General features: G+C 45.3%; 1 protein-coding gene and 1 pseudogene across 8 annotated transcripts in view; one reads left to right on the plus strand and one right to left on the minus strand.

Annotated features, from left to right (window-relative positions):
* RNF152 (ring finger protein 152) overlaps nucleotides 1-19,963 on the minus strand; it is a 74,627-nt gene extending 54,664 nt beyond the window's left edge. For 2 of the 8 annotated variants that reach the window (XR_011472164.1, XM_070420393.1), the window contains exons 1-2: nucleotides 19,776-19,963; nucleotides 18,447-18,570 (exon numbers count right to left, since the gene is read on the minus strand). The gene's annotated coding sequence lies outside the window, so the exon portion shown is untranslated. Of the gene's footprint in view, nucleotides 1-1,072; nucleotides 1,189-17,571; nucleotides 17,963-18,446; nucleotides 18,571-19,775 lie in introns of those variants that run through there. The other 6 variants (XR_011472165.1, XR_011472163.1, XR_011472166.1 and 3 more) reach the window with 6 other exon arrangements.
* Nucleotides 8,710-9,190, plus strand: LOC139014575 (large ribosomal subunit protein uL15 pseudogene; annotated as a pseudogene).
* Nucleotides 19,964-24,412: the final 4,449 nt, after the last annotated feature.

Raw genomic sequence — 24,412 nt, forward strand, 5'->3', positions numbered from 1 at the left:
GGTACAAGAATCCACTCCCAAGATGTTGGGCTTCCCCAAGAGAAAAGAAAAGTTCCTAGTCCTTAACCAACCAGTAGCATGAAGATACCATAGCCCAAATAGTGTGGGGGAATATTAAAAAAGTGGAAGATCACTGTAGTCTCTATGACTGTAGTCTTCTATGACTCTAGTTACAGTCATAGAAGCATGAACAGACTGAACCTCAGAGGGAAGAAAGGAGAGGGTGGATGGGAAGAGATCAACCAATGCACTTGTATGCATAACCCATGGACATGGACAATGGGGTGATGAGGGCCTGGGTGCAAGGGAAGATGGGAGCGGGCTGGAAGAGATTAATGAAGGGAAACGAAGGACCTATGTAATACTTTCAACAATAAAGATTTTTTTAAAAGAATTTAAAAGATATATCTCAACATTCTGAATAAAATGCAATAATATTTTTTAAAAAGTACTAGTTAGAGATATAACAATTCATGACAACATTTACTGGTAAAAAAAAAAAAAAAAAAAAAAAAAAATATATATATATATATATATATATATATATATATATATATATATATATATATCAGGTATCTGGAATGCAAAGATGCATAGAGGCCCCAGCTAGTTTGGCTCAGTGGATAGAGTGTCAGCCTGCAGACTGAAAGGTCCCAGGTTCGATTCCAGCCAGGGGCACGTGCCCAAATTGCGGGCTCGATCCTCAGTAGGGGTGTGCAGGAGGTAGCCAAACAATGATTCTCTCTCATCATTGATGTTTCTCTCTCTCTCCCTTTCCCTCCCTCTCTGAAATCAATAAAAATATATATTTTTTAAAAAAGATGTATAGGGCAGGCACAGCCCTCAAAGGACACACATCTACCACAGGTCAGCAGCTGGCCATCCCCAGGACATACACTAAGATCTGTGAGATGTAGGAGGCAGCCTAGGTCATTGTCAGCTGCAATCATCTAGGATTCAGATAGGATGTGAGTAGGGTATTAACGGAAGAGTTAGGATTTGAACAGAAGGACAGAGGAAGAACGAGAAGGCAAGTATCCTAAAGGAGGCAAGAAGGGGAAGGCAGGCTTGCCTGCAGCACAGCTGGGGCTGATGAGTTAGCAGACAGACCAGATGAGCAGAGGGTCTTCCAACCAGATTCCCAATATCCCACGCAAGGTTCGGAATGGAACATTCTTCACGCATGGTCTGTAAAACATTTTTAAATATTTTAAATCTAGGAAAAATCATAACTAAGTTGGGGATAAGAAATATACACTAAGCCACACCAAAACATGAAGTCACATATCACTCCTAATTTTCAATAAACGCGTGTCCTCTGCTCCAGAAATTAGACTTTTTTCTTTAGGCCTATGTCCTTCCACAGTCAGCTCCCTAGAGGCTCTCTCCCCCACTTGGCAACGTGGTTCAACCTCAGACTCATAATGACCATCTGGATGGGATTACTCTTAAAGGCACAGCTCTGATCCATTTACTAAATGCCATTTCCAAACTGAACTTTTGATTTCTCTGAAATCTGGCCTTTTCGATGCAATTTTATATGTGTTACCATTATCCATCCAGTACTTCAGACTTGAAAACCTGTTTACCTCCCACCTCTCATTTAATCAATCTCTAAAATTCTGCTAATTTTGTCTCTAAAATGTGTCTTTTATTCACACATCCTTTCCATGCCTGTCACCCTCCCCTGGAGTCCAGGTCTTCTCCGTATCTTCTCCGGACCTGGGCTGGTCTCCCCACCTTTGTCCTTTCCTGCTCCAATCCATATCGCCTGCTGCCAAATTAAGTTTCAGAATATACAGCTTCATACCCACATCCTTCCCATCCCCCAAACCACCAATGGCTTCCTGCCAAACAAATCCAAAACCCCTGTTCCCACCAACATTTCTCATCTTTTTCCTATTAGTCCGGCTCACAGCTCTATGGCCCAGTCAGAGTGCATTATTTGTTGTCCAGAAGACAAGATCCACCCGCCCCTACCACCTTGGTACTGCAGGAACGCCACTCCACCTGCCCACATGTCCAGATTACTGCCTTCCCTTCAAGGACATCATCAAATGCTACCTCTTCTATCCAGCCATTCTGAAACCTCGAGCAAGGAGTAACCTTTCCCTCTCTAAACTCCAATAGCACTTCATCCAGAACCACCTGGCATTTGAGTTCCTTATGTACCTGTATTCCTACTCCTACAGGGGTAACCTTCTAAAGGAGCATCTCTGTATGAAAATAACCAAACCAATGTTCTAAGTAAGTTAGCACTTACTTTTTTAAAAAAGAATGTGTGTGTTTTTTTAATTGATTTTTTACAGAAGGGAGAGGGATAGAGAGTTAGAAACATCGATGAGAGAGAAACATCGATCAGCTGCCTCCTGCACACCCACTACTGGGGATGTGCCTTCAACCAAGGTACATGCCCTTGACCGGACTCGAACCTGGGGCCCTTCAGTCCGAAGGCCGACGCTCTATCCACTGAGCCAAACCGGTTAGGGCAGTTAGCACTTTCTTATGAGGAGGCATTATGCCAAGAGTTATGGAAGACATAAGAATATCAGCTGATAGCTACTTTGGAAAATTACGTTCGACCCATGCAAAAGAAATAAGCCCATGTAATAATATTAATAACTTTGTTTAATCATCATATACAGATATTAGCTACTTAAAGTCATCAAAATACAGGACATCTCAGAGAAAGGGAGTCTCTAACAGAAGGAAAAATCTGAGGCAGCATACCACAGTGGCTTCTAGCACAAACTCTGAAGCCATTCAGGCTGGGTTCTAATCTCAGCTCTGACACTCTCTTTGTGACCTTGGGTAAGTCAGTTAGTCTCCCTGTGCTTCAATTTCTTATAAATAAATTAAAGTAGAGATATTAATAGGACTGTGAGAATTATGCACATACTATATGCAAAACACTTAGAGCCTGGCACACAATTAGTGCCATGTGAGTTCGTTAGTCTTATTATCATTGTGAAAATGTTTTCTATGCGGAGAAAAAAAAAACAAACAAACAGGAATCAGATATTTGACAGTTCAGATGCCTAGCCAGATTTTTACTAGAGAGACTTCACCATCTTACAATCGTCAAGTCAGATTTGCTCTATTCCCTGACAAGGATCCTTTGACTGACAGGTAGGATGGGATTCACTGGGGGTGGCTCTTTGTACAAGTGATTGAATGCTGTGAAACCAGAGCAGGCTGCAAGACCACTGAATCAAACACAAAGCTTTTAGCCACTGAGGGCTGGCCCACAAACAGCCATTGTTTGCCATAAACAACCCCACTGTTGTCATCCAGATGGGTGCCAAATGAAGCCCATTGACTTACCCATTTTGGTCAGTGGCTCTGCATAGACACACCACAAATGCAATTAATTGCTGCAAAAGAAATCTAGAACTATGCACTGAATTGAGCCTGATAAGCAAGGTTTTAAGTTGAGCTTTTTAAAGGACACTAATCCACAGCATTCAGTAACACTAAGCATGTATGAGTCCGTTTCAAAGGCCATCACATCATACAGTGATTTATTAGCGGTGTGGGAAACAGCTGTAACTGGAGGGTACCAACATCTGTCATTTTCCCTCAAAATTTTTAGAACACAGACATAAATTGCCACAAATATCTCAACTTGAACTTGCATTGCAGGTACATATTCATACATAGTAAAATGAAAACTTCTAGGACACTTGATGCTTTATTAGTTTTTACTAAAATTACTTATAGTTCATTACTGATATGTCATAATGATTAGAGTGGCAGAATAACAAATTCACATGTATCATCATCTCATTTTCTGATAAAAATAGAAATTATAAGAATTATGGTAATAAGACTGATGCTACCCAAGAACAAAAACTCTGTCTCTTTTTCCAAGGTTGGAATCTCTGTTTTCATTCACTAGTTGGAATACAAACATGGCTGCTTCAGCAAGGTATCTTCATTCCAAGTGTGAGAGGTTAGGCAAGATAGACTGACTGCCAAAATAAACACCCCAAAATCTCATTGGAGTAAGGCAATAATGGTTTGCCTTAATCTCTTCTTAACATTGCATTCCAGAGCAGCTTTGTAAGGGAGGCTCTGCTCCACACCGTCATTCAGGACCCAGGTTCCTTCCACCTTGTGGCTCCATCATACCCTAGGACTTCAGCATTCACCCCTGCAGCTGGCCAGCAGACCAGAAAGAGAGCAAGTGTGGAAAAGGCACCCCATTCCTAACTGCCTCTCATCTTTACATACATCCTATCCTGTCGGTCAGAGCCAGTCCTGTGGCCCATCTAGATGCAGAAAATAGTCTGTACAGTGGTTGTCAACTAGGGGTCATTTTGACTCCTGGGGACATTTGGCAATGTCTGGAGACATCTTTGCTTGCATCTGGTGGGTAGAGTAAGTCCAGGGATGCTATATCCCACAGTGGGCAGGACAGTTTCCCTACAACAACAAAATTATCTGGCCCCAGATGTCAATAATGTTGAAGTTTGGTAAGCATCTAGCTAGTTGCCACAATCGCACAACAATGCTCAGGTCTACCACTATTTTCCACTAACATACACTCAAATTAATCCCAACAAATCCACATTATCAATAGTTTGTTTATTCATTTGTTTCTGTTCATTCATCCAAACTCCTAAACAAAACAAGGTCCCTAAGGACAAAGAATTCACAATGGAGCAGGGGCGCAACCATATTTAGAATTATCATACACAGGCTTAAGTGGGATTACAAAGAACAAATGGAAGGAAAGTTAATTCTGTCTGAGAGGGTTGGGGGAGGACCCATAGGGCAAGTGAAATGAGAGGGAAATCTTGATGAATATAGTTACAACTTCCATGAAGATGTTGTGGGGGTTGTGATTTGGGGTTTTGTGTGTGTGTGTGTGTGTGTGTGTGTGTGTGTGTGTGTTTTGGGGGGGGGGTATTGTGAGGGTGTGACACAGGGAAAGGGAACTGCATGAACAAAGCAAAGACAATATGAAAGGATATGATTTATTCCACTTTCTGATATGGGAGAAAATAGTAACTGGGATAGGAGGGGATTTTTGTTGAAACATGTTTTAATGCTGTTTAATGCTGTATTCACGAATGTTTTCAGCTCCTAGCAGCTGATCGAATATCTCACACCTACATTCTGTAGAATGGTCGGTCCCTCCAGAAACATTTCACACCACCACACTTTGCAGACACTTGTTAGCATAGGGCAAAGCTCAGGTAATAACCAGAAATCTCACTGCAAATTCCCCCAAAAATATTCCATCACCAACTCTTTCAAACAACATGGCCTCAAAATCACATCAAATCGATTAGGTGGTTCACCAAAACCATCCATCTTCCCAAAGACAGGACAGTTTAGAAGTCAAACCTCTTAAATTATGTTACATTGAACCTGTTTAAGTTTTCACCTCTTCCAATTATTAATCCCAGTGGTGAATGTGGGTCCCAGGATGAGGTTAAGAATATGGACTGCCTGGACTCTGGCATATCCCGGCTCTGGCATAAACTCACCTAAGTTTCTAAGCTCAGCTACCTCCCAGATAACAGGCTTAAAGTACTTAGCACTATACTTAAAGCATATAATATCTAAATACTATTATCCTTGTACTACAGTTAGGTCCCCCAACCCCAAAATTATTATAAATTGTGGAATCTAACATAGTTTGGGAAAGAAAATATCTGATCTACTTCCATGTCATTTTGTAGAACATTAAGAACAATTGCAATTTGCTTTGGGCAAGATGTTTTTAATTCCAGAGCCAACATCACAGTGTAAATTAACAGTTGTTCTTGATTTTGAAGCTAAAATTGAATTTTAAAATTGCCATATTCCTACACAAATATTTACCCTTCTTAGTCTCTTTACTTACTCTTCCTCCCTCAAACTGTTGTCTCTCTCTCTCACTCTCTTTCTACTTGTCTTATTTTAACTGTGATCAGCTTTGGGAAAACAACGTGTATTGAGCTGTTAAGTACTATAGATTATATTGAACACACCAGTCACCTAGTACTAAAAAGCCTCATAAAAGGAAGAAATTTGTTTCTTTACAAGTCAGAATCTCAAAGGAGAAGTTAAAATGAGGGAAGTGGACTGCAGAACTCAGAGAGGAGCCAGCATGTTCAGAATCGCTTCCTCCTATGGTGGGGCAAGAATTCCAGCTTGCAGTCCACCAGTCATTTATTTCTAAGATTTTAGTCTAAGTGAAACCCCATTCACCTGTACTGAAAGCAGTAACAGAATCTAATGGTCCTGCCCTTTGCAATAAGTCAGAGGTGAGGAATTAGATGAAAGCTGAGGCAACTAGAACCAGGCTGAATCCTGCTTAGACTTCACAACTGATTGTTACAGCCCTTCTAATTTACAAGGAATTCTAAAAGTTATTCTAAGGAGCATGTTAAAGAGAGGGTTTGCTGCATCTACAGACAGGTTCCACAAATAAGGTGAAATAAGTCTGGAGTAAAACCCGACATGTTCTTTTTAACTTCTTAGTGAAGACATTTTTCTGTAAATGAGCTTCTTTTTTTTTTTTTTTTTTTTTTTAAATATATTTTATTGATTTTTTTTTTTACAGAGAGGAAGGGAGAGGGATAGAGAGTTAGAAACATCGATGAGAGAGAAACATCGACCAGCTGCCTCCTGCACATCTCCTACCGGGGATGTGCCCGCAACCAACGTACATGCCCTTGACCGGAATCGAACCCGGGACCTTTCAGTCCGCAGGCCGACGCTCTATCCACTGAGCCAAACCGGTTTCGGCTGTAAATGAGCTTCTTATTGGGAAGTATGACCACCAAGGGATGCAATTCTCAAATACTTTATTTATTATTTTGTCATAAATCCAAGGTGTGTGAAGGATTAATTTCTGATAGACCTGATTCCAATGTTGGAAAAAATAAGTGAACTACTGACTGCAAAGAAACACTAATTCTTTGAATTGATGTTTTTCATTTTGTGTACAGAAATAAAGGTAATTTATTAAATGAATTCTGTTTGCCTAAAAGATTCCCCTTTTTCTTAGACGAAGTAATAGACCATGAAGAACTCTGGCTTATTGGGAACATCAATGAATATATCTTGGCAGACATAAAGATTTCAGGGAAATCTGACGGAAGGGGTGATGTAGATGTCTAGCAATTGCCTTCAGGTGCTCTGTGGATGGGATTCACAGAACTGGCGACCAGCCAGCTCATGACTGTTGCTGGCAATAGGCTGCAGGTCCAGCCCACACCAACCTAACACCTCCAGATAACCAGTTACACTTCCAAAGAAGAAACAACACAAAGGGTTATTGTTTGAGACATCAGCTAAACACTAGAAAAATGGTGGCTTATCTAAGGGTTTTATCAGTTGCCATTGAGGGGGTGGAATAAACTTTTCTCTGCCCTCCAGGTTCTTCTGGATGGTCTAATAATCAAATAGACATGAAACAAGATTAACAAGAGGAAATAACCAAAACCAGAAAGTCAGAGACACTCCCCCACCCCCCACCCACGAGAGGTTCAGAGGCAGAAAGAGGCAGAAAGGTCTGTAAGACATCCTCAGCTAGGGATGAGGTCATGCACTTTGGGGAGGCTTCAAAAGCTCATTGCAGGATGATCAGAGCAGATGTTTAGTAAATAAAAGTTGCCTGCCACATAGGTGGGTCAAAAAGTCATCTCTTACTATGGCCAAGGTCCTAATTCAAGTTCTTCTAGGTAGTAAAAGGGGAGGGCAGAAGTTTTTTTGAGCCTGAAGCTAAAATTGTCATTAGTTCAAAACAACCCACGCACCATCAATCTCACGAGTTAGAGATTCAGAGAGAAGGAATACCAGCAAATTGGAGTCAGGGCTTCAGCCATCTCCACTCAGTAATATGGCACAGGCCTGGTTCGCTTCCCAGCCCCTCATGGCATGAACAGACTCACTAAGAAATCTCTCCCGTCTCTCTGGGAGGAAAGCACTGGGCACTGTGCTCACAAGCACCCCCATCACAGTCCACACTACGCTCATGTTCATAACATGGGCACATTCCAGAAGCATCCTAGCTGCAAAAGGAAAAGGCAACTTGTCTGCTAGCATCCTGTGGTTCCACCAAGAAGAAAAAAAATAGTCAAGAAGAGCATAGGCTCACACATACATACACTCCAGACATCAGTGCACCGAGGAACCCAGAGCAGATCTAGGTTCATGCATTTTCCTATGAGCTCCCAAAGGGCCTACACTGAAATCCCACAAGCAGCAACCCAGGCGGAACTAAAACCCTGCTCTCCAAGTTATTTCTGAAGAATTGATTACACCATTCCTTCAACAAGTGCCTGCAGTGTACCAAGTCCTGTGCCACACAACCCTACCAAGCACAACAAATACCACTGTTGAAGGGTAATTTCTTAAAGATCCCATTAACTTTACATTTAACTTGTACTGTCTAGCTTTCTTGCCTTTATTAAACAGCTTTCTTCCTTAAAATAATAATAATCCCATTCCAAAAAGCAGATTCATAAATTAGGGGACTGACAAAACCACACTGCCTCCACCTGTCTATCCTGCCCGTTCTCTCCTGCCCCTTCTCGGAGGGTGGCTGTTATGTCTAACGATGTATAACATCCACAAAGCCTGACTCAGGATTCCGAGCAACCACAGGACAAGGACAGGACCCCTAAGTAGAGTGAGCAAACTACCCTGGGTCTTCTGGGATTGTTCTGGTTTTAAAATGTAAAGTCTCACTCTTGCAACTCGGCCACCGACATGCCATCCAGACTGAGGGAGACCGGAAAACTTTGGGGCCACGTGAGCCACGGCCACGGCTGCATCCGCAAGCACTGGAAGCACCTGGGAGGGGGTGTCGAGGTAATGCTGGTAGCCTGCATCATCACAGGATCAACTTCGACAAATATCACCCAGGTTACTTTGGGAAAGTTGGTATGAGGCATTACCACTTGAAGAGGAGCCAGAGCTTCTGCCCAACTGTCAACCTTGATAAACTGTGGACCCTGGTCAGTGAGCAGACACGGGTGAATGTTGCCAAAAGCAAGAGTGGAGTTGCTCCCATCACTGATGTGGTGCGATCAGGCTACTACAAAGTTCTGGGGAAGGGAAAGCTCCCAAAGCAGCCTGTCATTGTGAAGGCCAAGTTCTTCAGCAGAAGAGCTGAGGAGAAGATTAAGGGTGTTGGTGGGGCCTGTGTCCTGGCAGCTTGAAGCTACATGGAGGGGAGTTCATTAAAATGTCCAAGTAATTTAAAATAAATAAAATAAAATAAAATAAAATAAAATAAAATAAAATGTAAAGTCTCTCCACCCAGATATCCTCTTAGTCCTGCACAAACTGAGTCCAGACCCTAGGAAAGGGAGGTCCCTTTCAGGAGGTCCTTGTTTTGCTGGGGAGGAGTGAAGCCACAGGAGAAAAAAGGTGGTATCCTTTGGCTGTGGGCTGTCTCAAAACCAACTCTCTCTGGCTTCCTCCTGAGATGGCCTATCATTTTCAACTCTGGGCCATTTAAACAAAGCTTTACAAAGGCTCTCATGACAATGACACAAAAGAAATTCCTTATAAATGCCAAAGGCTGTAGTTATTTGGATGTGGTCATTTATCTCCATGGCTACTTTAAGAGCTTCTTCCAGACCAAGACTGTTCATCCTGAGATTTCCAGCACAATGACTGGATGGTAGACGCTGAATAAAATGGACTTCAATCACATTTCCATTTATGTAGCACTTGTGATGTATAAGGCAACGCTTTATATGAATGATCTCACTCTTAAATAACTCAACGAGGTTGATTGTCTCCCATTTTATAGATGAAGAAACAAAGGTTCAGTCAGACCATATTCACTCAAGGTCATTATGGCAGAGCTCACATTTGAACCCAAACTCCTCTCACTTGAAAACGTTTTTAGAAGCCCTGGCCTGGCAGTTCGGTTGCAGTGGTTCTCAACCTTCTGGCCCTTTAAATACAGTTCCTCATTTTGTGACCCAACCATAAAATTATTTTCGTTGCTAATTCATAATTGTAATGTTGCTACTGTTATGAATCGTAATGTAAATATCTGATACGCATGATGGTCTTAGGCGACCCCTGTGAAAGGGTTGTTTGACCGCCAAAGGGGTCGCGACCCACAGGTTGAGAACCACTGGGTTAGAGCATCATCCCAATACACCAAGGTTTCAGGTTTAATCCCCTGCAGGTTCAATCCTCAGTCAGGGCACATACAAGAATCAACTAATGAATGCATAAATAAATAGGACAAAAAATCGTTTCTCTCTCTCTCCCTCTCTCTCTCTCTCTCTCTCCCTTCCTTTCTGTAAAAATCAGCATATTTTTAAGTACTCAACTGAATTCAAATCAAGTAATGTGGGCATATATGGCAAGGGAATCAAGAATTGAGAGAGAAAAGTATCAGATTCATTTCTTTTATTCTCTGCCCTTTTACCTTTGCCATTGCCTAAAAAGCAGAAAATCAAATTAATTATGAGTTAAGTTCACATGTTAAGTTACAGCAAGGCAGGTATTTTAGTTAGAATTGTGCAGAATTATGCCTGGAGCCCTAACCGGTTTGGCTCAGTGGATAGAGCGTCGGCCTGTGGACTCAAGGGTCCCAGGTTCGATGCCAGTCAAGGGCATGTACCTTGGCTGCGGGCACATCCCCAGTAGGGGGCGTGCAGGAGGCAGCTGATCAATGTTTCTCGCTCATCGATGTTTCTATCTCTCTATCCCTCTCCCTTCCTCTCTGTAAAAAATCAATAAAATATATATTTTAATAAAAAAAAAAAAGAATTGTGCCTGGCAAACAGTAAGCACTAAATATTTAAGTAAATTTAATAAAAACAATTGTATACCTAAGTCACTGATGTTCAGTGTTCCCAATGCTATTTTATCCACCCCCACATGTGAATAGATGTATTCTGAAGCATCCGTGTGGAGCAGTAATGGATCGACAGATACTTACCACAGTTAAAAATGGCTTTCTACCTGCATGATTGAATTAGCTGGTGCCACATGAAATGACAGGAATCCTTATGTCTCAGGCAACAAAGGGGTAAATTCTCTCAACAAAGTACAGAGCTCTATCCAGTGCTCTCCAACCACTTTTAATCTCATATTAACCTGTAAAGAAGCAATTTGCAAACCTACCCCAGAGCAATACAACTGCAAAAGAATGTCACACTAAATACTTTGTTTGGGGACATTTATCTTAGCTCCATTCACTATTTGTCAAGCTGAGAACATTTTAATGTTAATGTATTCCTGGCCATTTTCTCCAAGCAATAGAGCACATTCCCTCTTTCATAATAATACTATCCATAATGATCAAGCATTCCAAGTGTTAAAGAAGATCTTCTAGTCCTGGCAGGTTTGGCTCAGTGGATACAGCATCCTGGCCTACAGACTGAAGGGTCCCAGGTTTGATTCCCAGTCAAAGGCACAAGCCTGGGTCGCCATCTCGAGCCCCAGTAGGGGGCGTGCTGGAGGCAATGGATCAATGATTCTCTCTCATCATTGCTGTTTCTCTCTCTCTCTCTCTCTCTCTCTCTCCCTCTCCCTTCCTCTCTGAAATCAATAAAAATATATTAAGAAAAAAAAAAGATCTTCTATCAGGTGGGTGATATTCCAAAGAAGTGAGGTAAACCAGGTGTCTGTCACAGAGGCACTTATGGTCACAAGTTAATTAGGAAGATATGTTAGCCAGTTGTAGGCAACTGTTACCCACTGGTGTCAAACCCTAACAGCACAGTCTGCTCCTTGAGATTGTGGGGTGCAAAGTTCTAATACTGCTTGCTTTATGTCACCAAGAGAGTGTTTTCGTTTTGTTGTTGCTTTAGAAGAAGCCAGCTAATTGAAGTTGAAAAACTGACTGTCAATAACAATTCATTTTGTTAGAACGATGAGCCTCATAGAGACCATTCTCCTCCCAACCGTTGGTATGCAGGCTGTAGCCTGGCAGCTCTAATGTGATTCAATTTTTAATCATTATTAATGCAAGTAGGCAAAGCTCTTAAAAATAAGCCTCTCTTAAAAGTTCCTTTAAATCTACAGACCAAAAGTATCTATAATTCCTTTATCACAGTAGGTCAAAATCATTTCTGTATTGTGAATGATTATTTACTGAGCCCTTACTTTGTACAAACATGGGGGGAGGGCGGGTACAAATAGGGTCAAACCTCATCAAGTCTTTATCTTTAAGGATTTTGCAAAGGAACTGAGATCCTGATGGTCCTGGTCTCTACATCTACCAGCTCAAAGAGGGATGTGTAACCCTCACCTCTCCCCCCACTCAGCAATGACTGGAAGAGTCCTTGCTCTGGTGATGTGAGGCTTGATGAGAAAAGACATCCTGAGACATTCAATACCCCTCCCTTTAGCTTGAGTGGGTTTCTGTTCTTTGCAATTAAACAGAAACAAAAAGACACATCGATCTTAGGTGATGATACAAGACAATATATAAGTGCCCTCTGTAAAATGAATGAGTGAATGTTGAATGAAATGAAAGATGGAGGCAACTTTGCCAAAGAACTTTGGAGTGAAGGACTGGTAAGTTCTGAAGTGATAGAGTCAACTTTTTCACACAAGTTAAGAGCGGAATCCACCTTTAAAGATGGGGTATAGGGAGAGGACACTGTAGGCCACAGAATGTTCCAAAATTAAGAAAGAGGCTATGCGATATGTTTTTGAGAAACAGTGGGTTAACCATCCTAGCTAATGGGGTGGTTTAAAATCAGGCAGAGCAAGTCAAGGTTGAAATAGCTTTTAAGAAAAGAATATGAGATTCTCCCCCCTCCCACAACCAACAAACAACAACAAAAACCATAAGCCACTGAAGGTTATTACACAAGGGAACAAACAATTAAAACAGCATACCATTGTAACGGTATTTTGTAACATGAATTGGTAGTGGGAAGCCAGGAGGTGAGGGTACCCACTGTAATAGCCCAGAGAGAAACAAGATTCTGAGTCAGGATGGGGCAGTGGGGGTGGAAATTAAGGGAAAGATGGGAACTGTCACTAGGGAGGGACAGTTAACCCATTCATAAACAGAATATCAATATAATAACAATGCTCCCTATTTCCACAGTGTCTGTCTGTCAAAGCTTTTACCAAAATCTCAATTTGTACAGAAGTACAGTGAAGGGTGTATCCAGTGTGATTATTTGAATTTATAAATGGGAACTAAGCCAGAAAAGTCACATTTCCTGGTAGGTAGGAGTAAGATGGGAGGAGCAGAAAGTAGTGAAGAGCAGAAAGAGAAAAGAGCACAGAATAGGGCATGATTCCACTTTATTCTGACGACTTCGCCTGACTTTGTCCCAAGGTGGCACATCTGCATTTGCCCCACATCTGGCCTAGTCATTTTGGTCCCTTTTTTGCATGAAGGTCTGACATCCCAGGAAGTCCCTGTGATGTTAGAATAACTTTTATCATGCAGGAATGAGTTTAATCTATGCAGGAATAACTTTTATCACTTGCAATGAGTTTAATCTTTGCAGGAATTAACAAATCAATTGGTGAATAAGGAGTCTTTTCCCACTCATCCCCTCCACTCCCAGCACAGCACAAGCAGCCTCCTCCCATGCCCCCTCCACCACCCCCAACCCTGCCCCCCAGATCCACAAGGAATGTCCTCTCAGCCTCAAGCAGCCATACAGGGTCAGGCCAGGAAATCCCAGGCTGAGAAGCACTCAAAGGAAATGCAAGTTGCATATACACAACTTGAGGCCTTCCCCTTTAAATCTGACAATGACCAAGTCAAGCAGAAGTAGAAAATCCTTTAAAACAAGTGCTTATTTTATCCAAATTGTGACTTCTATCATTGAGGCCGACCCCTGGAATAAATACCCAGTGCAGCTCCAGAAGCCATGAGGGAAGGAGCAGGAAAACCGACGCCTTCCTCCCTTCAGGCTCTGTGACCTTGCCCCGGGGAAGCGCCAGGAACCATATTCACTCCACAAGTGTCTACCTGGCCGGTTTCGTTAGGAAATTAAAGTGGTGGGAAGTCAGAGGCCAAACAAAATACAGAAATGTGTTTTGGAGCTTCCCAAATATATTCCAAGATTAGTCCCTCAGGGCTTAATTTTCCCTCTCAGTCTGTCCTCGCTCTCAGCCCAACCCTACACTTGTTCTTGGAGGTCAAGGCTATATCTGGTTCCCCTACTGGTTTCTTGGTTGCTCATCCCCCACTTCAGAAGCTTTTTGGGTGCAACCTTTAGTTACTCAGACTCATGTCCTCTAGTCACTGTAACTTGAGGGCTAACGGTCAGCTCACTCTGTCACCCATCTGTGGAGAACTGTCTTTACGAGATGACTTCAACGAGTTGATTGAGTCAGAAGCAATACTATTCTGTTCAATTCCATGCTTTTGCTAAAAGTACTCATCAAATCCTAAAAATTCTAATCCATGCATGTATTTATCACAACATGAACCAAGATATTTGAGTGACCCGCACTTCCTAAAGCCAAATCTCTCTAAAGCCACCAACTGCTTGATCCAGAGCTCTTTGCAATGCCTGTTTCACCCAACTGTTTGTAGGGAGTGCAGCAAGGAAGGTCTTAAAACTTACCATCATAGTCACCCTGGTTGCTGATGGAAATACGCATGCACCAGAACTCTTGAGTGTCCTATTGGTCCTGTGACCAAAAAAGCTCTCATCCAAATTGCTCTTTCTAAACATCAAAGTGACAAGAGTATGACAAGGCTACCCTACATTCACCCTTGCCTGTTCTAGGTCCCATCTGTTGCCCTAGTCTTTGCTGGATGAGGCCACCCCGTGGTTGATGCTCGGCCCTTTGCCACTTTTTCTACCCTGAGCTATTCCAAACAAACTCAGGAAGTCTTAGACAAGTGGCAGATGGTAAGGGAGGGAAAGTCGGTAGGTAACACCTCTTGGTTACATAATGCTAAGCACCGAACCTCCTAGAATCAACCAGCCTTGGAAATATCTCCTGGCCTCGCAATTCAGAATAAATAACTATGCAGAAAGAAAGAAAATTACAATTTTTTCACTTGATGACCAGTGTACAGTCATATTAGATTGGGGCAGAACTAGATTAAGATACATATCACTCATTCATTCATTCATTTGATTCTTGTGTAATGCCCAGTATCTACAAAGCACTAAGCTGGGCCCAGTAGGCATACACTTCATAAACTTGTCTAGGCCACATCACTTGTGGAAGCTATTAGTGCTGCTCCCTACATCCCGTTCTCCCTTTTCAGTACAAGAAATATTGAATTGTGGCTAAATGGGGTCACAGCACTAGTCCTGGCAGAGGCAATGTAAGTCACTTCTGGGTCAGATCATGTCATGAAAACAAGATCCTCTAGCTTCCTTTCCAGTGCTGCGGGGATCTTGCAAGCACACCCGAGATCACACCTCCATCGATTTGGGTCCCTGAGTGACTACAATGAGCAGGACCTACCTGCTGACCACACTGGACACACACCATAGGAAAGAAACCAGACTCAGTACTCAGCCACTGAGATTTGGAGGTTATTTGTTACTGCAGAATAACCTAACCTATCTTGCTGATACATTACCATTTTAAAGAGAGAGGAACCTGCAAAGCCCCACCCCCTTTCTGTTTTCTAAATCAGATTATTCAGAAAAGCAGACCTTGTTTCAAAATTCAAGTGCAGCAGGGACTGAATAAAACCTTGAAATGCGGAGGGTGCCGACAGGATGGACACATTCAAACCCTGAAAGAGTAAGGAATGAAAACAGAATGACTTTTCAACAGCAGTGAAATCTAACCATTTGTGAGATTCAGCTGAAGAGTTTAAAGGCTATGAAGAAAAGGTCACCTTCTAATAACAGGCCCAGTCACTTACAAAGTAGTGAGCGCCCCAATGAAAGAGGCATTCAAGTAAAGGCTGAATGGTCATATGCCCCCTCCTCAGCAGTCCCCCTCCTCTTACTCTTTCTCACTAGCTACCATTGAACTTAACAAGAATCAGGTCATCCCGGTGAGGTTGAAACAGCCCCCGTGAGGTAGGGACGACCCCAGTCAGGTCGAAACGGCCCCGGCGTGGTAGGGACAGCCCCGGTCAGGTTGAAACGGCCCCCGTGAGGTAGGGACGACCCCAGTCAGGTCGAAACGGCCCCGGCGTGGTAGGGACAACCCCGGTCAGGTTGAAACGGCCCCCGTGAGGTAGGGACGACCCCAGTCAGGTCGAAACGGCCCCGGTGTGGTAGGGACGACCCCGGTGAGGTTGAAACAGCCCCCGTGAGGTAGGGACGACCCCAGTCAGGTCGAAACGGCCCTGGTGTGGTAGGGACGACCCCGGTGAGGTTGAAACGGCCCCCGTGAGGTAGGGACGACCCCGGTGAAGTTGAAACGGCCCTGGTGAGGTTGAGACTACTCCAGTGAGGTTGGGACAAATAAAGGGGACCAGTATGGACTGATGAACAGGTGTAGATACAGAAGCAGAGCAACATTGAACAGAATGTTAAACTACAATGGGGAGCCTGGGGAGGGTTGGGGGGGGGATTAAGAGACCAACTGAAGGACTTATATGCATGCATATAAGATTAACCAATGGACACAAAACACGGGGCGGGGGGGGGCGGGGGGTAGGGGCTGGGGGAATGTCATGGGGGGGAAAAAGGAGACATATGTAATACTCTTTGTAATACTTTAAGAAATAAAAATTATTAAAAAAAAAAAAAAAAAAAAAAAAAGAATCAGGTCATCACTTCTCTATTACCCTGTTAGCTCCCTGAAGGTGGCTCATTTTTATGTCACCACACCACACCCCCACTCCTTGGCCCTTATCACAAGGCCCTTTATCTATTAGGTGCTTGATAAACATCTGCTGAGTGAATTAAATGAATGCTGAAGAAAGAGCTCTGGAGGCAAAGGTTGGTCTAATAACCTCTAGGGCTGCCCCTACCTAAAGCTAAACACACTACTGCAGACATCTGGGGGCGGGGCAGCCTCCACCTAAAAAAGTAAAAATAAAATAAAAATTGAACAGCAATATGACACTTTATTATGATTTATTACTGCACACAATTTAAAGCCACAGTGAAACCTAACACTGTACAATGTTCATCTTTGTTCCTGGATGTGCATTTACATGTGCAGGTAGCTGTTTTCTCATACGGAATTGTGTGTGTGAGGTGTTTATTCTTTCTATTTAAAAAAAAAAAACGCACCACACCCTTTGTTTCTATTGCATTGTTACATTCCCTATTACCACCATCACGTGGTTTTTCTTCTTGCAGGAACACAGCACACACCCTGCATTATTGCTGACATAAAGACTGTCAAAATACCTCTATCCTAACAGCATTACAAATCTGATCTCTCTGACGCCTTGGCCTTTGTTTCCGCTGGGACTGGGTAACTCACCTACTTCTCCCAGTGATTCCTGCATGCTTACAGTAGAAGGATAAATGCCAGTATCACTATATTTTTTAAAGTCACCTTTCAAGACAAAACTACCCTGGAGGTGAAGGACAAATCTTTCAAGTTATTTTATTTTTTTAAGGGTTTGGGGGCGGGGCGGGGGGGAATGGTGAAGAGAGAATCTGCCACAGATACTGTGCTGCTGCCACTGCTGCAGAGCAAGAACACCAGTAACCAGTAGCCTTTGGTCCTCAGCAACCCCTCCTTCCTACAAGACAAACCACGAGTCCATGTCCATAACCATTCTTATCCCCTGCTACTTGTGCAGGTTGCCGGGACTCTGCCCTCTAGGAGAAAATGCCAATGCCAAGGTGTCCTGTGTCTGAAGGTTACGTTTTCATTGAGCTTTTTCAAGATAACCCCAGATCTGGTTAGGTTGCCGTCAAAACAGGACTATCCTTGGAAAGAAAAGAGCAGGCCAGAGTTTTTGGAAAAGAACAAACAACCTAAAGATAAAATGCAGACTGAGAGCCTAATGGTTCACAGCTTTATAAATGGAAACTTAACTGAAGCTCTGTTTTCTGTTCTTTCTGCTCCCCCAACAGCCTTCCCTTCCACCTCCCAGTAACTTGCAGCTGGCAGGGTGATGTTGCAAACACTGTTACAAGGAAGGGATGGAGGAGAAACATCATTTCATAAGAAAGTCACTACATGTGACTGGTGCTCTAACTGAGCACCAGTCCAATCTGTAATCAGCCTTAGGATGATACCTTCTCAACAAACACTATGCCCCACTGAAGCCAAAATATATTACTACAGATAAGAAAGCCAGCATATATCCAAACCCCACATTTAGATACAACTGTGTATTGATTATATCAAAATTCTCATCCAAAGAAACCAGGTGTAATTTACACAACCCCAAACGCACCCTGCCTGCCCTCAATGACTTCTTCAAAAGGAAGGTTTGAAGTCATTGGCGATTTCTTTCCAGCAGCCCCCACTCATCCTCCTCACGGGTAGGAATGGAATGGTGTGATGCAGAAACCACCCCAACGGCCCCGTGCAAAGCACTGTTGGCCCAAATGACCCGGGGACACCCAGGCGGCTACCCAGATTATTGGGGGGAGAGGGGTGGTTACCTGAATCTGTCACCGAGTCTCTTTCACCCCCTTCTGTCTGATGACATCAAGTGGAAATGGTACGCGTTTGGGAGGCAAGAGGCTGACAAGCAGGAAGCACAATTGAGTCTGAGCTTTGTTCAGCCTGCGGTGAAATACATGCAGTAGGGGTTAGATACGCGCAGCAGAGAAAGAAATCCAAGCTTCCCCCAGGCCAGCGGCGGAGGGGTGCACTGAGGCGGTGGGGGACGGCGGTGGAGGTGTGGAGGGCTGACGGGCGGCGAGGGGGCGGAACGCTCCTAATTGTCTCTACAGGATAAATAACCACCTCCCTCCTTCTCCCACCCCCCACCCCCCATTCATCTGCAGTCTCCCCCGCCCCCAAGTTCTCCTCTGGTGGTAGAGCTTCTGCTAGCAACTGTAATCCCTCAAGAACGAAATACGAGAAAGCGGAGGATAACATCTTGGGGCAAATACACACTAGCAAAATCTACTAGGTAAAGCCGGTTACATGGGAATGCGGGGCGCCCAATCACCCGCCCAGACAGACACGCCAGCGCTGCATTAGCGAGCATCCTCCTTTCCTTCACGCCGTCTGCCACCTCATCAAGTCCCTCACTGTGGCCGATTTCTCTACTCTTCCCAAAACCCTGCCACGCTCCCCCCAGCCACCCCACCCCCCCTAGGCGGGATCGGGGGGCGCCGCTTCTCAGGCGGAGTCCCACGAGTCCAGCCTGCTTTGTCCTGTCGCTGCCCTTCCAGGAGCAAGAGCCCCAGGCGCGTGGGTCGGCACAAAAGACCCCCCCACATCTGGCCCGCCACTGCGCCCCCTCCTCCCGGGAGGGGCCATGGGGCCGCAGGCAACTTCTGCGGGTGGGGAAGCCGCTCACCAAGGGGCTCGCGAGGGGACCTACTCGAATGTGTGCGGGGTGGGGGCGCAGCTGGGACGCGCGCGGCGCGGGCGGGAGACGGCTCCTTCGGACCGGAGCTCCAGGGGGCATCCGAGGACTCGGCGGAGCCGCCGACAGCGCCATTCCCCTCCCCAACCCCTCCCCAACCCCAGTCCACAGCCCAACTCCGCCAGCGCTCCCAACAAACGCAACTCCGGGGACCACCTCCCGCGTCCCGGGGCCTCCCCACCGTGCCCCTCGCTCCCCGCCCCGAAACCCCTGCGGCCCCGCCACCTCCATCCACAGGCCAAAAGGTACCCCTCCATGCACCAGGCGGCGGCTCCCCTTTCCCGCTTCCCGCTCCGGGCGAAGCAGCCTTGGGGACGCTGACATCCCCGCGCGCCCCGCTCGCCGCCCCCGACCCAGGAGAGGCAGAGCAGAGGAACAAACCGAAACTCACCGACCTCCCCCGGCGGCGGGCTCGGGCGCTCCCTACAGAGGCGGCGGCGGAGGCAGCATTGCCGGGTGGTCCCGGCGCGCCCGCCACCCGCTCGGCCAGACGCGCGGCGCGGGAGCCCGGCGAGCGCAGGGAGCGCGGCGTCGGCGTCTGCAGCCCCAGCTCCCGCCCCGCCCGCGGGGAAGCGCCCCACCTGCCCGGCCGCCCTCCGCGCTCGCGGCCGGACTCCGCCGCCTGGCGCTGGGCTGCGAGCGGGAGCTTTCGTGTCACCGCCCAGCAAACGCACCGAGCGGGTGGGGGCGGGAGGCCGGGCTCGGCTCCCCGCGGTACCGCCCTCCCCGGCGGCTCCACCTCCTCCAACCCCTCCCCCCTCCTCGTCCGGGACGTCCGTCCGTCTGTCTGTCTGGAATCGCAAACCACCTCCGGGGTGAGGAGCTGCCCACTCCCCCTCGTGCCCTCCCTCGGCCTTGCCCCCATGGGCCCAACCTCAGCGGGGACCTCGACGTGGTCTTTTCCACGCGTGAATGTGGGACCTAAGTTGGAAGCAGGTGTGAAAGGAGGCCGAGCTCAGCCGGCAGGAGGCGGGGCGGGAGGGAGCTGGTGGCCCGCCAGGCCGGCGGGAAGCCGTCTGCAGCTCCGGACCAAGGGACGAGCGAGGGAGGAGTTGCGATCCTCACGTTAACCGAAACTGCCTGGTTCCGTGTCACCTGGCTGACCCTTAAAGTTCACATAGTCCAGCCCTGGCGGGTCCTGCTTTCGTGGACAGAAGGCCTGGATGCATCCCCACCACCTGGCTCCCTTGGATGGGCTAAGAGGAGCGGGGAGGCGCAAGTTTGAGGAATCTGTGGCCGCGCTAACCACTGGGCATCGGGCCCACCCTAATCTCCACCTTAAAACCGAACTCCTACCTTAGGGACGTGCTTAGAATGTCTAGTTCACCCTCCCACCCCCCACCCCAACAACAACAACAAAAAACATCTAAAGCAATGGTCACTTGCTTCTGGCGCTAACTGCAAAATAGGAGAATGGAGGAGGGAGTTCATACTGTCTGGTGCCTTTTTAAAGGGTTTCTTTGCGGAATGAAGACCCAGAACTCTATTCTATGATGGGGAGAGTTAAGCCTTCCAGCAGCACCAGGTTCAGCTGAGAGGTTCCGTAGTCATCCAACAGAGCCGGCTTTATGTCCTCCCCTGTCCACGCGAAAGAACTGCCATCCTGACCTCTCCCCATGGCTCCTGGAAGTGCTTCTGCCAAGATGATGAAAAGGAAACCCAGTAAACCAAAGGGAGCTCTATGTGAGCTCCTAAAAGTCCTAATGCACTCAACTCACCCATCCTTGTCTTGTCTGACAAATAAAACCTTCTAGTAGTACTTCCAAATATGGTATCACCAAGCACATGGAGAAATCAGTCACCCAGAGCCAGATAAAGCCCAAATCTGTCGTCCTCTCCAGGATCTCAGTTACAGCTTCACCGGCTCATCCCTGTGCTTTTGCTCCCTAAAGTTAGCTTCGACTGTATACTTGGCAGGAGTGAAAGTTATATGTGTGTTTTAAAAGCCTTAGTGTATCTTGGAGTAGAAGCCTTCAAGAGTATTTTTGGCCTCAACTTTAGGGCCGAAAAAAAAAAATTTTTTTTTTTTCAATGAGAAACTAATGAGAGTATTGAAAACTGATGTTGGCTGGGAGCTTGGAATCGGACTGTGAGTTATAACCACTCAAGATTTTACTAGGAAAATGTAGCCCAGACATATTATGATTATACAAGAGTGACTTTAAAGACTACTTTTAAGCAACTAATTTCAGGGATCAGTAATGATTTCAAAATGTTTAAACTTTTTTTTCAGCTGCTTTCAAAGCAATTCTCTGGGAGAATTCAAGCATTCAGCATGGTGTGGGGTAAATGCTTCCATCCTTCCTTGGTCATTCATTCCCACTGGCTGGTGTTTTAATTCACATAGCATCATGGGTGTTCTGCCTTCTGTCCAGTCTTGTAAGCTGTCACACAGAGAAGGTTAATTAACTGGGGCAGACTGGGATAAGCCAGTTCTTAAGACTAGTTGGGGGGGGCAGCGCTGGGCCAGGCAGCAACAGTTTGAGGCAGGGGAGGAACAGGCAACAACATGTCGTGGAAACAGATTCATAAGTGAGACAGTTCCAAGAGCAAGGCGGCTGGGCCAGGCAGTGTTCAGAGCTGCAAGCTCAAAGCTTCCAGAATCCCATTCCAGACTGAGGCACTGTCTATGCCTGGGTGAGATAGGATCAAGGCATCGTCCCAGGTCTTGATAAAGTACATTGTCAGGGTGGGGTCCCCACACTGAGGAACAAGATAAGGAGAAGACATTCAGTAATTCACTTAACAAATATTCCTGGAGTTTGGACTATGTATCAGGAACCAGGGTTAGGACACAGAACAAAACAGATTCAAATCCCTACCCTCACAGAACTTACAGTCTAATGGAGGAAGCAAAGAATACACAACATATACACAACATAATAAATAAGTAAAATAAATTGTATTGGAGAGTGAAAAGGGGGAGGGGAGAACAATCAAGCAGAGAAGGGGGTTATGATGTTTCCATTGGAAGAGGGTTGAAATTTTATTATATATATAGGAAGGGAGAGGGAGAGAGAGATAGAAACATCAATGAGAGAGAATCATTGATCGGCTACCTCCTGCACGCCCACACTGGAGATCACGTTAACATTAACAGAAACTGCCTGGTTCCGTGTCACCACAAATACTTTCTGGCTGACCCTTAAAGTTCACATAGTCCAGTCCAGACATATGCCCTGACTGGGAATCAGACTGTGACCTCCTGGTTCACAGGTTGATGCTCAACCACTGAGTCACACCAGCTGGACGCAGATTGAAATTTTAGCTCCATGGTCAAGGAGGTGCCTTCGGAACAGAGAGCTGAAGGTAGTGGGGAATAAGCCCTGTCAGTCAATAGGGAAGACTTCCTGGCAGACCTCGGAGGTATTGTGGGTTCGGTTCCAGACCACCACAATGAAGTGAGTGGTCATCTCTGTTTGGTGGAGGGTCTTGCCTTCAATTTGTAAAAAAAAAAAAAAAAAAAAAAAAAACAACATCTGTGAAGCACAATAAAACCAAATGCAATAAAATGGGAGTATGCCTGTATTTCCCCAATGGCAAAGGTTGAGATGCTGGAAATGGGTCACAAGGTCAGTCAGACCAATAGCATTGATTGATGCTTAGCCTCCTGAGGTTGAATTAAAGCTGCTTAAATCAGGACAGGGCTGAGTTCTTACCTCTGTATTGCAGCGTGGAGCACAAGTACGCGATAAATGTTTATTGAGCTGAGTACTTAAATCTTCCAGGATCTGGGTGAGGCTGAGATAAAGGTGACCCATAATACTCAGGACAACCCTTCAATCCATGATGACCCTTCCACAAAAAAAAAAAAATGTGTTCATCTCTGTCATCACTTTTCCTGACTGTCCTCCTGATTGGGGCAGGAATTATCCTCTCAATTGTACCTAACACACTAAGTGGGAGGGAGAGAACCAAGAAAAGGAGAGAAGGAAGAAGGGAGGGTGAAGAATCAGGACAGAGAAACAAATCCTGCTCTGTGTTTTCTAAAGATCTTAATCCAGCCCAATAATGACAGTGAGTTTTCCGTTTAACATAGTTGAGGTTTACAGATTAAAATTGAATCTTGAAACTGAATTATAGTGATAGCTGCACATTTAAAACAAGTGGGTTTTATGATACATAAATTATACCTCAACAAAGTTGTTTAAAAACATTGAAGCACGCCGAAACCGGTTTGGCCCAGTGGATAGAGCGTCGGCCTGCGGACTGAGAGGTCCCGGGTTCGATTCCGGTCAGGGGCATGTACCTGGGTTGCGGGCACATCCCCGGTGGGGGATGTGCAAGAGGCAGCTGATCGATGTTTCTCTCTCATCGATGTTTCTAACTCTCTCTATCTCTCTCCCTTCCTCTCTGTGAAAAATCAATAAAATATATTTAAAAAAAAAAAAAAAAAACATTGAAGCAGACACCCATGTTGAGGACACTTTTTTTGTTGCTGTTTAATTTTTGGACCACTTTCATGTTGCCATCAATGATCAGACAAAGGGGCATATTTAACCAAATACATTATCAACCTTCCTAATAGATGTTTAACCCAATTGATTTGCATGAAATAGAAAAGTTTGTTTTAGAAAAGTATATTTTGGTTTCTGCCACTTAGCTCCTAAGTCCCTTGGAATTTCCTGGGTGATAGGAGTGTCTTTTTGTGGTTCTAATGGGATGACTCTTGGTGGGCACCTGGATGGGCGCTGGTCATCAGAGAGACCAAGCCATGGTTAGCAGCTTGGGATTTTCAGCCCCACCCCCATTCTCCAGAGAGGGGAGAGGGCTAGAGTGGAGTAAATAATGATTGATCATGCCTACAGGACGAAGCCTCCATAAAAATCCCAAAAACTATGGGGTTCAGAGAGCTGTGTTAGTGAACACATGGAGGTGGGAAGAGAGTGTTGCATTCAGAGAGCACATGGCAGCTCCATGCAGAAAGCAGTAAGCAAACGCTGTTCTTGAGTTCTGTGAGAAAATTAATCAAACCTGAGGAGGATGCCCTGGGAACCTCCGATTTACAAACCTCCAGGTGACAACCTG

This window comes from Myotis yumanensis, unplaced genomic scaffold, assembly GCF_028538775.1.
Source record: "Myotis yumanensis isolate MYYU_CA2020_CCGP unplaced genomic scaffold, mMyoYum1.0.hap1 SCAF_7, whole genome shotgun sequence".
NCBI classification, from domain to species: domain Eukaryota; kingdom Metazoa; phylum Chordata; class Mammalia; order Chiroptera; family Vespertilionidae; genus Myotis; species Myotis yumanensis.